Source organism: Carcharodon carcharias, chromosome 2 (genome assembly GCF_017639515.1).
Source record: "Carcharodon carcharias isolate sCarCar2 chromosome 2, sCarCar2.pri, whole genome shotgun sequence".
Lineage (NCBI taxonomy): Eukaryota > Metazoa > Chordata > Chondrichthyes > Lamniformes > Lamnidae > Carcharodon > Carcharodon carcharias.
Genome location: NC_054468.1, coordinates 239,649,310 through 239,666,865, shown reverse-complemented (window position 1 = coordinate 239,666,865; position 17,556 = coordinate 239,649,310). Strand labels below are relative to the sequence as shown.

General features: G+C 44.2%; 1 protein-coding gene across 3 annotated transcripts in view; it reads right to left on the bottom strand.

Moving 5' to 3' along the window:
* Nucleotides 1–17,556, bottom strand: part of ncoa1 (nuclear receptor coactivator 1) — a 131,887-nt gene that overhangs the window by 92,357 nt on the left and 21,974 nt on the right. The window contains exon 2 of one of the 3 annotated variants that reach the window (XM_041216924.1): nt 974–1,078. The exons of 1 other annotated variant lie outside the window; for it this stretch is intronic. The gene's annotated coding sequence lies outside the window, so the exon portion shown is untranslated. Of the gene's footprint in view, nt 1–973; nt 1,079–12,676; nt 12,806–17,556 lie in introns of those variants that run through there. One more of the 3 variants, XM_041216933.1, reaches the window with a different exon arrangement.

Here is a 17,556-nt window from a genome sequence, read left to right as displayed (position 1 = left end):
GACACAAATAACTTCCCAGAAATATGAGGGAACCAAGGGTCTAGTGAGAAGGAGGAATTGAAGGAAATTAGTATTACTAAGAAAATAGTGCTGGAGAATTTAATGGACTGCAAGCTGATAAATCCCCAGGGCCGCGATAATCTACATCCCAGGGTACTAAAAGAGGTGGCCATGTATCATGACACATCAGTTGGTAAAGGCTGAGTTATTTAAAATCCCAGAGGGAAACTTTAAACAATTGTCATAACCTATATTTTCAATTGATAAGTTTGAGATGTAGCTCTGAATTCAGAAATGAAACCACCAAGCCTCCAGGTTTTTTATATAAATTAAATTAAACATTTATTAGTTTAACAACAAATTTAAACACATACACATGTCTACAAATTACTACCATAACAACTATTAAACAAATCCCCCAAATTAATCACTCCCAGGTAATCTTCCCCAAGGCAACAATAACCTATAGACTTTAAACAGACACCAAGCAAAGCACATTTTATCTTACGAATTCAAAATGATGTTCCTTTCAATTTGTATCTTCTACAGAGAGTTGTAGGCTTACAGGTGACATGCCTCTGACACACACACAAAAAACTCTTTTTCTGTATATACCTAGCCTTCCCTTTGAATACAAATTCTCATTCTATCACCAAGCCCTTTGAACTCCACCTCTTCTAACAATAAAACCCCTATCACAGTACCAATTTTATTAGTAATATAAACATATTGCTTGGCGTCTCCTAGCTAAGTGCAAGATTTCACCCCCAGTCTTTGAATGGTTTATTCAACAAAATGCAAATGTACCCTCTACCTTACTGTTTAACATCTCAAAACTCCTATACATCAAAGCACACAGACGAGCTGGCTTTAATTCAATTAAGACATACACACACTCTCACTCCCACAGACACAGACCCTACTACAAATCTAATTTAAAAATAATTTCTAATAACGGTATATGCATTACTACCTTCATGACACCATGGAAATAGTGGATGCGTTGGTTGTCATGTTCCAAAATTCTGGAGATTCTGGAATAATCCCGGCAGATTGGAGGGTGGCAAATGTAACCCCACTATTTAAAAGAGGGAGGGAGGGAAGAAACAGGGAATTACAGACCAGTTAGCCTAACATCATTAGTGGGGAAAATGCTAGAATCTATTATAAATAAGGTGATAACAGGACACTTAGAAAATATCAACGGGATTAGACAAACTCAACATGGGTTTATGAAGGGAAATCATGTTTGACAAACCTACTGGAGGTTTTGAGCACATAACTAGCAGAATAGATAAGGGAGAACCAGTGGATGTGGTGTATTTGGATTTTCAGAAAGCTTTTGATGATGTCCCACATAAGAGGTTAGTGTGCAAAATTAAAGCACACGGGATGGGGGGTAATATACTAGCATAGATTAAGAATTGGTTAACAGACAGAAAACAGACAGCAGGAATAAATGGTTCTTTTTCAGAGTGGCAGGTGGTGACTAGTGGGGTACCCCCGCAGGGATCAGTGCTTGGGCCCCAGCTATTCACAATATATATCAATGATTTGGATGAGGGAACCAAATGTAATATTTCCAAGTTTGCAAATGACATAAAACTTGGTGGGAATGTGAGCGGTGAAGAGGTGTTAAGAGGCTTCGAGGCAATATAGACAAGTTGAGTGAGTGGGCAAATACATGGCAGATGCAATATAACATGGATAAGTGTGAAGTTATCCACTTTGGTAGGAAAAACAGAATGGCAGAGTATTATTTAAATGGTGAGTGATTGGGAAATGTTGATGTACAAAGGGACCTGGGTGTCCTTGTACACCAATCACTGAAAGCAAGCATGGAGGTTCAGCAAGCAGTTAAGAAGGCAAATGGTATGTTGGAACAAAAACAAAAATACCTGGAAAAGCTCAGCAGGTCTGAAATGGTATGTTGGCCTTCATTGTAAGAGGACTTCAGTACAGGAGCAAGGATACCTTACTGCAGCTGTACAGAGCCCTGGGCAGACACACCTGGAGTATTGTGTACAGTTTTGATCTCTTTACATAAGAAAGGATATAATTGCCTTAGAGGGAATGCAGCAAAGATTCACCAGGCTGATTTCTGGGGTGGCAGGATTGTCATATAAGGAGAGATTGGGACGACTAGGCCTGTATTCACTGGAGTTTAGAAGAATGAGGGGGGATCTCATTTAAACATATAAAATTCTGACAGGGATGGACAGACTGGATGCATATTTCCTCTGGCTGGGGGTCTAGAACAAGGGGTCACAGTCTCAGGATACGGGGTAGACCATTTAGGACTGAGATAAGGACAATCTTCTTCACTCAGGGTGGTGATCCTGTGGAATTCTCTACCACAGAGGCTGTGGAGGCCAAGACACTGAATATATTTAAGAAGGAAATAGATATATTTCCAAACTCTAAAGGCATCAAGGGGTATGGGGAGAGCGCGGGAATATGGCGTTGAGATACAGGATCAGCCATGATCATACTGAATGGCAGAGCAGGCTCATAGGACCAAATGACCTACTCCTACTTCTATTTTCTATGTTTCTATGACCCATAACCCAGTGAGAGTCAACCCTGTCAAGCCCCTCAGAATTTTGTATATTTCAATAAGATGACCTCTCATTCTTCTAAACTCCAATGAGCATAGGCTCAACCTGTTCAATCTTTCTTAATAAGATAGGCACTTCATCTCAGGAATCAGCCTAGCCAACCTTCTCTGAACTACTTCCAAAGCACGTATATCCCTCCTTAAGTAAGGAGACCAAAACTGTGCACAGTACTCCAGGTGAGGTCTCATCAACATCCTGTACAGTTCCAGCAAGATTTCCCTGTTTTTATAATCCATTCCCATTTTTTGTTAGCTAGCTAATCTTCTATCCATGCTAATTGGTTACCCCCTACACCATGAGCTTTTATTTTCCATAATAAACTTTGATGTAGAACCCATATGGGTGGAAGTAAGAAATAACAAGGGGGAGATGACACTAGTGGGAGTGGTCTATAAACCCCCTAACAGTAGCTATGCTGTGGGGCAGAGAATAAATCAGGAGATAATGAGGGCATGTAAAAAAGGCAGTACATTAATGATGGGTGACTTTAATCTTCATGTAGATCGCAAAAATCAAATTCGCAGAGGTAGCCACCAGCAAGAATTCATAGAGTGTGTCAGGACAGTTTCCTAGAACAATATGTTATGGATTCAACCAGGGATCAGGCTATGTTGGATCTGGTAATGTGTAATGAGGCAGGTTTAATAAATGATCTCAAAGTAAAAGATCCCCTAGGAAACAGTGACCATAACATGGTAGAATTTAGCATTCAGTTTGAGAGTGAGAAGCTTGGGTCAGAAACAATTGTGCTAAACTTAAATAAGGGTAATTACAAAGGAATGAGGGCAGAGTTGGCTGCAGTGGACAGGGAAAGGAATTTAGCAGAAAGGACGGTTGATGAACAATGGCAGACATTTAAGAAAATAGTTCATGACGGTCATGAAGCAAATAATGTACATATTATTGGAAAATATTTTTCTTTTAAAACAGAGGTTTAATCTTAATTGGATTAAAACCAGCTAGTCTGAGTGCTTTGATGTGTATTAGTTTTGAGACGTGAACAGAGAGGTAGAGTACAGTTCCATTTTTTGAACAGAGCATTCAAGAGGCGAATTAAATCTGGCACCTAGCTAGCAGAGACCGAGCAATATGTTTATATTACCAATAAAATCGGTACTATGAAAGGGGTTTGATTGTTAGAAAAGGCTGGTGATACAATGGGAATTTACATTCAATGAGCTGTGCTAGATATAACTTCAGCAGTTTTTCTGTGTGCAGGGAAAAGGTAATGTAAGATCAAAGCAGCTGTAAGCCTCCAACTGTCTCCACAGGAACCAAAGTGCAAAGAACCTCATTTTGAATTTGTAAGGTGAAAATGCTTTGCCTGGTGTTTGGTTAAGTCTATGGGCTGCTGTTGCCTTAATGGAGATTAGTTTGGGAATTTGCTTAAAGTTATGACCGTAGTAATTTGTAGCCATGTAAATGTGTTTAATGTATTGTAACTTAATAAACTATTTCATTGAGTTTAATATAAAATCTCTCGAGAACTGGTGTTTTGATACCTGAATTTAGGGTTGCATCTCAAACATATCATTTAAAAAATATAGGTTATGACCGCTGTTTAAAATTTCTCTCTGGGACTTTTGAATATCTCAGATTTACCAAAAGGGTGTCTCATAACAATGACTCACAACAAAGCTATATCTCAGTGAGAAAGAAGGATTCTGGGAAAGGGATAACAACCAATAATAATAACCATTTCTCAACCGGGTTAAAGCCAGCTAGTCTGGATGCTTTGATGTGTACTAGTTTTGAGATGAACAGCGAGGTAGAGTGCAGTTCCATTTTTTGAATAGAGCATTCAAGAAGGCGAATGTCATGCCAATATATTATCCACAATCCCATCTGCTTTAATTTTGCACACTAAACTCTTATGTGACACTTTATCAAAAGCTCTCTGAAAATCCAAATACACCACATCCACTAGTTCTCCCTTATCTATTCTGATGGTTACATCCTCAAAAAACTCCAGTAGGTTTGTTAAACATGATTTCCCTTCATAGATCTCTGTAGATTTTGTCTTATCCCCTTGTGCCCTGTTATCCCCCAGTGTCCTTTAATCACATCCTTTACAATAAACCCTAGCATTTTCCCTACTAAAGATGTTCGGCTAACTGGTCTGTAATTCACTGTTTTCTTAACCATGGTTAACCAAGGGAGTTAAGGATTTTATTAAATTGAAAGAAAAAACATACAACGTGGCAAAGATTAGTGGTAAGCCAGATGATTGGGAAAGTTTTAAACACCAACTAAAGATGACCAAAATATAATTAAGAGGGAGAAAATAAACTCTGAGGATAAACTAGCAAGTAATATAAAAATGGACAGTAAGAGCTTCTTCAAGTATATAAAAAGGAAGAGAGGCCAAAGTGAACACAGGCGCCTTAGAGAATGAGGCTGGGTAAATAATAATGGGGAACCAGGAAATGGCAGAGGAGTAGAATAAATATTTTGCATCAGTCTTCATGGTAGAGGACACTAATAGCATTCCAAAAATACAAAATAATCATGGGGCAAAAGTGGGGGAGGAAATAAATACAATAACTCACCAGAGAAAAAGTAATAGGGAAACCAATGGGTCTAAAGGTCGATAAGTCCCCTGGGTTGCATCCTAGGATATTAAAGGAAGTAGTTACAGAGATGGTGGATGCACTGGTAGTAATCTTCCAAGAATCCTTAGATTCTGGAAAAGTCCCAGAGGATTGGAAAACTGCCAATGTAACAGCCTTATTCAAAAAGGGAGGGAGACAAAAAAACAGGTAAATATAGGCCAGTTAGCTTACCATCTGTCATTGGGAAAATGTTGCAGTCTATTATAAAGACTCACCTTTGGGCAGAGCAGTCAGAGAGGCGGATGTGTGGGAGATAAATGGAGCATGAAGAGAATAGGATGAAGGGAGCACGGCCGACATCACTAACCTGCGGAAGGAGCAGCCAGAGAGTCGGAGCTGTCAACTGCTCAGAACCGACCCGCGCTGACTTCAAAAAGAGAGGGAGTAATAAAAGAAATTGTGACATCACAGGAAAGAAGCAATCTGATTGGTTGGAGAAGAAACTAGCTGTTTGGTGAGTATCTAGTAAGTATTTACGGTTTATTCTATTCCTAAGGTTCAGAAAAAAGTAGGAACTGTGCTTTTTGGTAAGATTTATTAAGTAGGATTTAAAAGTCTAAGTGATTTGAAAGTTTAAAGATAAGGCATGGGAGGACAGCTCAGCCAAGCAGAATACCTGTCCTGTCGCATGTGGGGAGTTGTGGACCCTTCTTGTGACCCAGACCAGCCCCATGTGCAGGAAGTGTCACCGGCTGCACAAGCTTAAGCTCCGTGTTTCAGAGCTTGAGCAGCGACTGGAGTCACTGAGCTGCATCCGTGAGGCAGAGATCTACGTGGATAGCACGTTCAGAGAGGTGGTCACACCACGTTAGGGGCAAGTAGGCAGATAGGGAATGGGTGACCGCGAGGCAGTCCAAGAGAAACAGGAAAGTAGTGCAGGAGTCCCCAGGGGTCCCGATTACTAACTGGTTTTCCATTCTGGATATCGGTGAGGGCGATGGATCCTTGGAAGAGTGCAGCAAGAGTGAAGCCTGTGACACCATGGGTGGCCCAGCTGTACATGAGGGGAGGAAGAAGAGCAGAAGGGCAGTGCTGATAGGGGATTCTTTACTTAGGGGAACAGACAGGCGTTTCTGCAGCCGTCAACGTGACTCCAGGATAGTTTGTGGCCTCCCTGGTGCTTGGATCAAGGATGTCACAGAACAGCTGCAGGATATTCTTGTGGGGGAGGGTGAACAGCCAGAGGTCGTGATCCACATTGGTACTAACTACATAGGTAGGAAGGGGCATGTGGTCCTGCAATCGGAATTTAGGGAGCTAGGTAGAAATTTAACAAGCAGGACCTCTAAAGTAGTAATCTCCGGATTACTTCCAGTGCCACATGCCAGTGGGCACAGAACTAGGAAGATAAGACAGATGAATGTGTGGCTGGAAAGATGGTGCAGGAGGGAGGGCTTTAGATTCCTGGGACACTGGGACTGGCTCTGGGGGAGATGACACCTAGACAAGCTGGACGGGTTGCATCTAAACAGAGCCGGGACTGAATGCCTTGCAGGGCGTTTTGCTAGTGCTGTTGGGGAGGGTTTAAACTAACTCAGCAGAGACGTGGGAACCAGGAGAGAATATCAGAAAATAATACCAGGGTGCACAGAATTTTGGAAGAGGCAGATAGCACTAAAATAGAGAATAGTAAGTTAATAGATGGAGTTAGAGTAAGGGAGTAAGTAATGAAGTCTAAATCAGGGTTACACTGCATGTGTGTGAATGCACGGAGTATAGTTAATAAAATTGGGGAGTTACAAGCACAGATTGCCTTGTGGGATTATGATGTTGTGGCGATAACAGAGACCTGGCTTAAAGAAGGAAAGATCAGGGTGCTAAATACTCCTGGTTGCAAAGTGTTCAGAAAAGATAAGAAAGGGAAAGAGGAAGAGGTGAAGGAGAGTATTGCAGTACTGGAGAAAGAGGATGTGTCAGAGGATTCAAGGACAGAATTGATTTGGATAGAGCTAAGGAATAAGAAGGGAGCAATTACATTGCTCGGTGTAATATATAGACCACCAGCTAGTGGGAAGGATACAGAGGAACAAATCTGTAAGGGAATTACATGGAGGTGTAAACACCATAGAGTAGTGATAATGGGGACTTTAATTACCCGTATATAAACTTGGATAGTGGTAGTGTAAGGGGCAGCGAGGGACAAGCGTTCCAAGGTTGTGTTCAGGAGAATTTCCTACAGCAGTGTGGTCCAACAAGAAAGGAGGCACTGCTAGACCTGGTTCTTGGGAATGAGGTGGGCCAAGTAGATAGAGTGACAGTGGGGGAACATTTAGGGGACAGTGATCATTGAATCATAAGGTTTAGGATGACAGTGGAAAAGGATACTGGTCAATCCAGAGTAAGAATAATCAATTGGCAGAGAGCGGACTTCAATGGGGCAAGAATGGAGCTGGGCCGGACGGACTGGAACCAAAGGTTGGTGGGAAAAACAGTAGCTGAACAATGGGCTACCTTCAAAGAGGAGATGGTTTGGGCACAGTCAAGGTACGTTCACTCAAAAGGGAAGGGTAGGACAAACAAATCCAGAGCTGCCTGGATCACAAAGGAGACAGAAATTCAGTTAAAGAAGAAAAAGTGTGCTTAGGACAGGTGTCACTTAGCAAATACAATTGAGAACCAAGCTGAATACAAAGGGTTCAGAAGGGATATGAAAAAGCAAATACAAGAAGCAACGAGGGATTCCAAAAAAAAACTGGCAGCTAATATAAAAGCAAATCCCAAAATATTCTACAAGCACATCAATAGTAAAAGGTTGGTAAAAGGAGGATTAGGGCCGATTAGAGACCAAGAAGGGGATTTACACATAGAGGCAAGAGGCATGGCTGAGGTGTTAAATGAATACTTTGCATCTGTCTTTACCTATGAGGCAGATGCTGCCCAGGCCATGGTGACAGGGGAGGAAACTCAGTCACTAGAGGGACTTAAAATTGATAAGGAGGAGGTATTGGATTAGCTGTCAGTACTTAAATTTGATAAGGCACCGGGACCAGATGAGATGCATCCAAGAATATTGAAGGAAGTGAGAGAGGAAATTGCAGAGGCACTGGGAATAATCTTTCAATGTTCCCTGGATTCGGGGAAGGAGGTGCCGGAGGACTGGGGAATTGCAAATATTACGCCCTTGTTCAAAAAGGTTGTAAAGATCTGTCCTGCAATTACAGACCAGTCGGTTTAACGATGGTGTGGAAACTTCTAGAAACAATTATTTTGGATAGAATTAATAGTCACATGGAAAAATTTGGGTTGATTTGAAAGAGTCAGCGTAGATCTGTTAAAGGAAAATCATGTCCAGTTAATTTTCTGGATCTTTTTGAAGAGGTAACAGAAATGGTTGATGAGGGCAAGGCTGTTGATGTGGTGTATGGACTTCTAAAAGACTTTCGATACAGTGTCACACAACAGACTTGTGAGGAAAGTTATAGCTCATGGAATAAAAGGGACAGTAGCAACATGGATACAAAATTGGCTGAGGGATAGGAAACAGAGAGTAATGGTTAATGGGTATTTTTCGAGCCAGAAGAAGGTTTGCAATGGTGTTCCCCAAGGTGTGCAGGAGCAGAGAGACCTGGGTGTATATGTACATAACTCATTAAAGGTGGCAGGACAGGTAGAGAGAACTGTTTCCAAAGCATACAGTATTCTTGTCTTCATTAATAGGGGCATAGAACACAACAGCAGGGAGGTTATGATGAACTTATATAAGACACTGGTTAGACCTCAGCTGGAGTATTGTGTACAGTTCTAGCGCCACACTACAGGATGTGAACGCACTGGAGAGAGTGCAGAAGAGGTTTACGAAAATGGTTCCAGGGATGAGATACTTTGGTTATGAGGAAAGATTGGAGAAGTTGGGACGTTTTTCCTTGGCAAGGAGGCTGAGGAGGAGACTTGATAGAAGCTTTCAAAATAATGAGGGGCCTGGACAAAGTAGACAGGGAGAAACTGTTCCCACTCAAATGGATCGAGACCCAGGAGGCACAGTTTTAAAGTGTTTTGCAAAAGAAGCAAATATGAGGTGAGAAAAAACTTTTTCACACAGAGAGTAGTCAGGGTTTGGAATGCACGGCCTGGAAGTGTGGTGGAGGCAGGTTCAATTGAGGCATTCAAGAGAGCATTGGATGATTATTTAAATAGAAACAATGTGCAGGGTTACGGGGAAAACGCAGAAGATTGGCACTGGGTTAAAATGCTCAAAGAGCCGGTGAGGACACGGTGGGCTGAATGGCCTCGTTCTACACTGTAACAATTCCGTGAATTCTGTGAAAGGATGTGATAGCAGAGCATTTAGAAATACATAATATAATCAAGCAGAGTCAGCATGGCTTCATGAAGGGGAAATCATGCCTGACAAATTGATTAGAATTCCTTGAGGAGGTAACAAGCAGGGTAGATAAAGGGGAACCAGTAGATGTAATATATTTGGATTTCCAAAAGGCTTTTGATAAGGTACCCCATATAAGGCTACTTAATAAGATAAGAGTCCATGGTGTTGGGGGTAGTATATTAGCATTGATCGAGGATTGGCTAAGTAATAGAAGAGAGAGATTTGGGATAAGGGGGGTATTTTCAGGATGGCAACCTGCAGCTAGTGGAGTGCCACAGGGATCAATGCTGGGACCTCAATTATTTACAATATATATTAATAAGTTAAATGAGGGAAGAGAATGTACTATCGCCAAGTTGGCAGATGACACATAAAATAGATGGGAAGGCAAGTGGTGAGGATGACACAAGGAGTCGACAGAGGGATTTGGACAGATTAAATGAGTAGGCAAAAAATTGGCAGATGGAATATAATGTGGGAAAATGTGAGGTTATGCACTTTGGCAGGAAGAATAGAGCAGCTGAATATTATTTAAATGGAGAAAGATTGCAGAAAGCTACAGCACAGAGGGATTTGGGAATCCTCGTGCATGAATCCCAAAAAGCTAACATACAAGTTAAGCAGGTAATAGGGAAAGCAATTGAAATGTTGACCTTTATTTCAAAGGGAATGGAGTATAAAAATAGGGAAGTCTTGCGAAAACTATACAAGGCACTAATTAGACCACACCTAGAATACTGTGAACAGTTTTGGTCCCCATACCTAAGGAAAGATATACTGGCATTGGAGGCAGTCTAGAGAAGGCTCACTAGGTTGATCCTGGGTATGGAGGGATTTTCTTATGAGGAGAGGTTGAGTAGGTTGGGCCTGTACTCATTGGAGTTTAGAAAAATGAGAGGTGACCTTATTGAAACATATAAGATTCTTAAGGGTCTTGACAGGGTAGATGCTGAGAGGTTGTTTCCCCTTGTGGGAGAGTCTAGGACCAGAGGGCATAATCTCAGAGTAAGGGATCACCCATTTAAGACAGAGATGAGAAGGCATTTCTTCTCAGAGGGTAGTCAATCTGTGGAATTCTTTACTGTAAAGGGCTGTAGAGGCTGGGTTGTTAAGTATGTTCAAGGCTGAGATAGACAGATTTTTAATCAGTAAGGGAATCAAGAATTATGGGGAAAAGGCAGGAAAGTAGAGTTGAGGATTATCAGATCAGCCATGATCTCAGTTGAATGGCAGAGCAGACTTGATGGGCCGAATGGCCTACTTCTGCTCCTATGTCTTATGGTCTTATGCTGTGGCACCTTGTGAAATGCCTTCTGGAAATCTACATACAGTACCTCCACGAAGACGGGGCTAACACAGACAGAGGCAGGCAGATGCGCACACAGGCAGACACTAGAAATAATGAAACTGGATGGACCACCTGGCATCGACCTAGGCACCGGAAATGACAATAGCAAACTCAGTCTTTCAACCCTGCAAAGTCCTCCTTACTAACATCTGGGGGTTTGTGCCAAAATGGGGAGAGCTGTTTCTCAGACCAGTCAAGCAACAGCCTGACATAGTCATCCTCAGAGAATCATCCCTTACAGACAACGTCCCCAACACCACCATCACCATCCCTGTCCCACCGGCAGGAAAGACCCAGCAGAGGTGGAGGCACAGCGGTATACAGTCGGGAGGGAATTATTTTTGGAGTCCTCAACATCGACTCCGGACCCCATAAAGTCTCACAGCATCAGGTCAAACATGACATGGAAACCTCCTGCTGATTACCACGTACCGCCCTCCCTCAGCTGATCAATCAGTGCCCCTCCATGTTGAACAGCACTTGGAAGAAGCACTGACGGTGGCAAGGGCGCAGAATGTACTCTGGTGGGGGACTTCAATGTCCATCACAGAATCTAAGTAAGACTCCAAAAGGGACTCCCATGCCCCTCCCTAGATACTCCCTCCACCACCGATGCACAGTGGCAGCAGTGTGTACCATCTACAAGATGCGCTGCAGGAATTCACCAAGGATCCTTCGACACAGCACCTTCCAAATCCACGACCACTACCATCTAGAAGGACAAGGGCAGCAGACAGATGGGAACACAACCACCTGGAAGTTCCCCTCCAAGTCACTCACCATCCTGACTTGGAAAAAATCTCCGTTCCTTCACTGTCGCTGGGTAACAATCCTGGAACTTCCTCCCTAACAGCACTGTGGGTGTACCTACACTGCATGGGCTGCAGCGGTTCAAGAAGGCAGCTCACCACCATCTTCTCAAGGGCAATTAGGGATGGGCAATAAATGCTGGCCTAGCCATCGACACCCACATCCCATGAACGAATTAAAAAACAGACACACACACACACACACACACACACACACACACACACACACACACACACACACACACACACAGAAATGGACAAAGACACAGACAGACACACGAACATATGAACTAGGAGCAGGAGTGGGCCACTCGGCCCCTCGAGTCTGCTCCACCATTTAATAAGATCATGGTTGATCTGAATGTAACCTCAACCCCACATTCCTGCCTACCCCCGATAACCTTTCACCCCCTTGTTAAACAAGAATCTATCCAGCTCTGCCTTAAAAATATTCAAAGACTCTGCTTCCACCACCTTTTGAGGAAGAGAGTTCCAAAGATTCACAACCCTCAGAGTAAAAATTTCTCCCCATCTCTGTCTTAAATGACCGACTCCTTATTTTTAAACAGTGACCCCTAGTTCTAGATTCTCCCACATGAGGAAACATCCTCCCCACATCCATCCTGTCAAGCCCCTCAGGATCTTAAAGGTTTCAATCAAATCACCTCTTACTCTTCTAAACTCCAGTGGATACAAGCCTAACCTGTCCAACCTTTCCTCATAAGACAACCCACCCATTCCTGGTGTAAGTCTAGTAAACCTTCTCTGAACTGCTCCTAACACATTTACATCTTTCTTTAAATAGGGAGGCCAGTATTGTACACAAAATCCAGATACTCCAGACTACATACAGACAGACAAAGACACACACACAAACACAGAAAGACAAACTCATAGGGCCAAAGCACACCAGGCAGCAGACATACATACAGACAGACAGACAGAGAATGCCAAGGCACACTTACCTCATCACGGTTACTGCTGCAGCTGGAGTGTGTGCGTGTCTGCTTCTCTATATCTGTCTCTTTCTCTCTTTTTGTGTTGCTCTCTCTGTTCCCCCCTCTCTCCTTCGATGTCTGTCTTTCTTGGTGTCTCTCTCTCTCAGTGTCTCTCTCTCTGTGTGTATGTGCATGTGTCGCTCTCTCTATGTGTCGCTCTCTCTCTCTATCTGTGTCTCTTTCTCTCTGTCTCTTTTTCTGTGTGTGTTTGTGTCTCTCCGTCTGTGTGTCTCTCTCTCTCTGCGTGTCGCTCTGTGTGTGTCGCTCTCTCTCTGTGTATTCCCGTGTGTCTCTCTCTGTCTCTGTGTGTATGTCTCTCTCTCTTACTCTCTGTGTCTGTGTGCATGTGTGTGTGTCTCTCTCTCTGTCTATCTGTGTCACTCCCTCTGTGTGTGTCTCTCTCTGTCTAAGTATCTCTCTCTCTCTCTCTCTCTCTGCTCGTCTGATGTCAAACCCCAACCTGCTGTAAAGTGTTCACAGAGTGACCAGGCACAGGGCGCTTGCTGTCTTTACACAGCGCAGCCCAGCCCAGCCCACAGTATCTGAGCAGACGGTGCAGCCAGCAGCTGACTGCAGCTGACTGCAGCACACACCCAGTCACAGGCACCAACACTCTGAGGCCCCAGCTGGAGCACAGGCCTAAGCCTCTACCACTCCAGAACAGCAAACGGGTGCATTGTAACCACATCACAGTCTCCCGCTTCTGACTCTCAGCACCAAAAATACTCTCCCCACGTTTCCCTGGCCAAGGAATCAGCAGACTGGATTCTGGCACTTCTCAAAACCCCTCCATAACCTTGTTAAAGCTCCCTTTCACCAACTGCCTACCCTCTCCCCACCCTGACCAAATGGTTGAGCTCAATGACGCTGTACAGCTGTTAAAGGTTCAAGGTTTCAACAACAACTTGTACTTATATAGCACCTTCAATGTAATAAACATCCTAAGGTGTTTCACAGAAGTGTTACAAAAGCTAAATTAGATAAAGGAGACTAACCAAAAACTTGGTCAAAGAGTGGCTGGAAGAAAGAGAGGGGCAGAGGCCCAGGAAGCTGTAGGCATGACCACCAAGCGCAGAGCGATGAAAATCAGAGATTCTGAAAAGGCCAAAGTTGGAGAAGACCCAAACACTTCACACACTGACCCACCACAGAGACCCCAAACCCTGCATTCTGCCCTGGAGGCTCCACATCCTGACCCGTCCCAGAGACCACACACTTTGTTTTATTCATTCACAATTGCATTGTGAATCAAATGCTAAGTCAGGAATTCATTGTGGGGTACAGGGCTGCTTTTGCTTTCAACCTCCAGAAGTTGATGAGTCATTTTTTAAAAAATTCATCCATGCAATGTGGGCGTCACTGGTTTGGCCAGCATTTATTGCCCAACCCAGCATTTAAGCATCAACCACACATAGGCTAGACCAAGTAAGGAAGGCAGATTTCCTTCCCTAAAGGGCATTAGTTTTTCAATGGGTTTTAGACTTAGACTTTTGATTCCAGATTTTTATTAAATTCAAACCTGGATCCCCAGAGCGTTGCCCTGATTCTCTGGATTACCAGCCCAGTGACAATACCACTATGCCACCGCCTCCCCACTGCTTTTGTCTGCAAACTAGGAGATTGCAACTTGCTGCTACTTTAGCTAACTCAACTAATAACTAGAGATAAAAACAAAAAAACTGCGGATGCTGGAAATCCAAAACAAAAACAGAATTACCTGGAAAAACTCAGCAGGTCTGGCAGCATCGGCGGAGAAGAAAAGAGTTGACGTTTCGAGTGCTCATGACCCTTCGACAGAACTTGAGTTTGAGTCCAAGAAAGAGCTGAAATATAAGCTGGTTTAAGGTGTGTGTGTGGGGGGGCGGAGAGATAGAGAGACAGAGAGGTGGTGGGGGGGGCTGTGGTTGTAGGGACAAACAAGCAGTGATAGAAGCAGATCATCAAAAGATGTCAACGACAATAGTACAATAGAACACATAGGTGTTAAAGTTAAAGTTGGTGATATTATCTAAACGAATGTGCTAATTAAGAATGGATGGTAGGGCACTCAAGGTATAGCTCTAGTGGAGTTTTTTTTTTAATAATGGAAATAGGTGGGAAAAGGAAAATCTTTATAATTTATTGGAAAAAAAAGGAAGGGGGAAACAGAAAAGGGGTGGGGATGGGGGAGGGAGCTCACGACCTAAAGTTGTTGAATTCAATATTCAGTCCGGAAGGCTGTAAAGTCCCTAGTCGGAAGATGAGGCGTTGTTCCTCCAGTTTGCGTTGGGCTTCACTGGAACAATGCAGCAAGCCAAGGACAGACATGTGGGCAAGAGAGCAGGGTGGAGTGTTAAAATGGCAAGCGACAGGGAGGTTTGGGTCATTCTTGCGGACAGACCACAGGTGTTCTGCAAAGCGGTCGCCCAGTTTACGTTTGGTCTCTCCAATGTAGAGGAGACCACATTGGGAGCAACGAATGCAGTAGGCTAAGTTGGGGGAAATTCAAGTGAAATGCTGCTTCACTTGAAAGGAGTGTTTGGGTCCTTGGACGGTGAGGAGAGAGGAAGTGAAGGGGCAGGTGTTGTATCTTTTGCGTGGGCATGGGGTTGTGCCATAGGAGGGGGTTGAGAGTAGGGGGTGATGGAGGAGTGGACCAGGGTGTCCTGGAGGGAGCGATCCCTACGGAATGCCGATAAGGGGGGGTGAAGGGAAGATGTGTTTGGTGGTGGCATCATGCTGGAGTTGGCGGAAATGGCGGAGGATGATCCTTTGAATGCGGAGGCTGGTGGGGTGATAAGTGAGGACAAGGGGGAGCCTATCATGTTTCTGGGAGGGAGGAGAAGGCGTGAGGGCAGATGCGCGGGAGATGGGCCGGACATGGTTGAGGGCCCTGTCAACGACCGTGGGTGGAAAACCTCGGTTAAGGAAGAAGGAGGACATGTCAGAGGAACTGTTTTTGAATGTAGCATCATAGCTGGGGCTATGCCTGTCTCTTTATGGGGTATGTGGAACATTCCTTGTTGCAGTCCTACTCCGGCCCCCTTCCACAAATCTTTCTCCGGTACATCGATGATTACTTCGGTGCCGCTTCATGCTTTCGTCAGGACTTGGAAAAATTTATTAATTTTGCTTCCAATCTCCACCCCTCCATCATTTTCACATGGTCCATCTCTGACATTTCCCTTCCCTTCCTTGACCTCTCTGTCTCAATCTCTGGTGATAGACTGTCCACCAATATCCATTACAAACCCACCGACTCCCACAGCTATCTCGACTACAGCTCCTCACACCCCGCTCCCTGTAAGGACTCCATCCCATTCTCTCAGTTCCTTCGCCTCCGTCGCATCTGTTCCGATGATGCTACATTCAAAAACAGTTCCTCTGACATGTCCTCCTTCTTCCTTAACCGAGGTTTTCCACCCACGGTCGTTGACAGGGCCCTCAACCATGTCCGGCCCATCTCCCGCGCATCCGCCCTCACGCCTTCTCCTCCCTCCCAGAAACATGATAGGGTCCCCCTTGTCCTCACTTACCACCCCACCAGCCTCCGCATTCAAAGGATCATCCTCCGCCATTTCCGCCAACTCCAGCATGATGCCACCACCAAACACATCTTCCCTTCACCCCCCTTATCGGCATTCCGTAGGGATCGCTCCCTCCAGGACACCCTGGTCCACTCCTCCATCACCCCCTACTCCTCAACCCCCTCCTATGGCACAACCCCATGCCCACGCAAAAGATGCAACACCTGCCCCTTCACTTCCTCTCTCCTCACCGTCCAAGGACCCAAACACTCCTTTCAAGTGAAGCAGCATTTCACTTGCATTTCCCCCAACTTAGTCTACTGCATTCGTTGCTCCCAATGTGGTCTCCTCTACATTGGAGAGACCAAACGTAAACTGGGCGACCGCTTTGCAGAACACCTGCTGTCTGTCCGCAAGAATGACCCAAACCTCCCTGTCGCTTGCCATTTTAACACTCCACCCTGCTCTCTTGCCTACATGTCTGTCCTTGGCTTGCTGCATTGTTCCAGTGAAGCCCAACGCAAACTGGAGGAACAACGCCTCATCTTCCGACTAGGGACTTTACAATCTTCCGGACTGAATATTGAATTCAACAACTTTAGGTCGTGAGCTCCCTCCCCCATCCCCACCCCCTTTCTGTTTCCCCCTTCCTTTTTTTTTTCCAATAAATTATAAAGATTTTCCTTTTCCCACCTATTTCCATTATAAAAAAAAACCCACTAGAGCTATACCTTGAGTGCCCTACCATCCATTCTTAATTAGCACATTCGTTTAGATAATATCACCAACTTTAACTTTAACACCTATGTGTTCTATTGTACTATTGTCGTTGACATCTTTTGATGATCTGCTTCTATCACTGCTTGTTTGTCCCTACAACCACAGCCCCCCCCCTCCACCTCTCTGTCTCTCTATCTCTCCGCCCCCCACACACACACCTTAAACCAGCTTATATTTCAACTCTTTCTTGGACTCGAACGCAAGTTCTGTCGAAGGGTCATGAGGACTCGAAACGTCAACTCTTTTCTTCTCCGCCGATGCTGCCAGACCTGCTGAGTTTTTCCAGGTAATTCTGTTTTTGTTTTCAACTAATAACTAATTGATTAATAAATAAGATTCCACAGACATAGCAGGGCAGTGTTGTGCCATGACTGCAATATCTGGGAATCTGTAGAATGCATTGCAGTCCGGGATGACCATATCTACATGAAGTGTCTGCAGCTCAAGCAAATTTGGCTCAGAATTGCTGGGCTGGAATCTGAGCTGCAGGCATTGCAGGGTTACCTGTGCACTTCCTTCCAGGGGACAATCCCACCCCTTAGTTTAAATTAAACTGCAAAG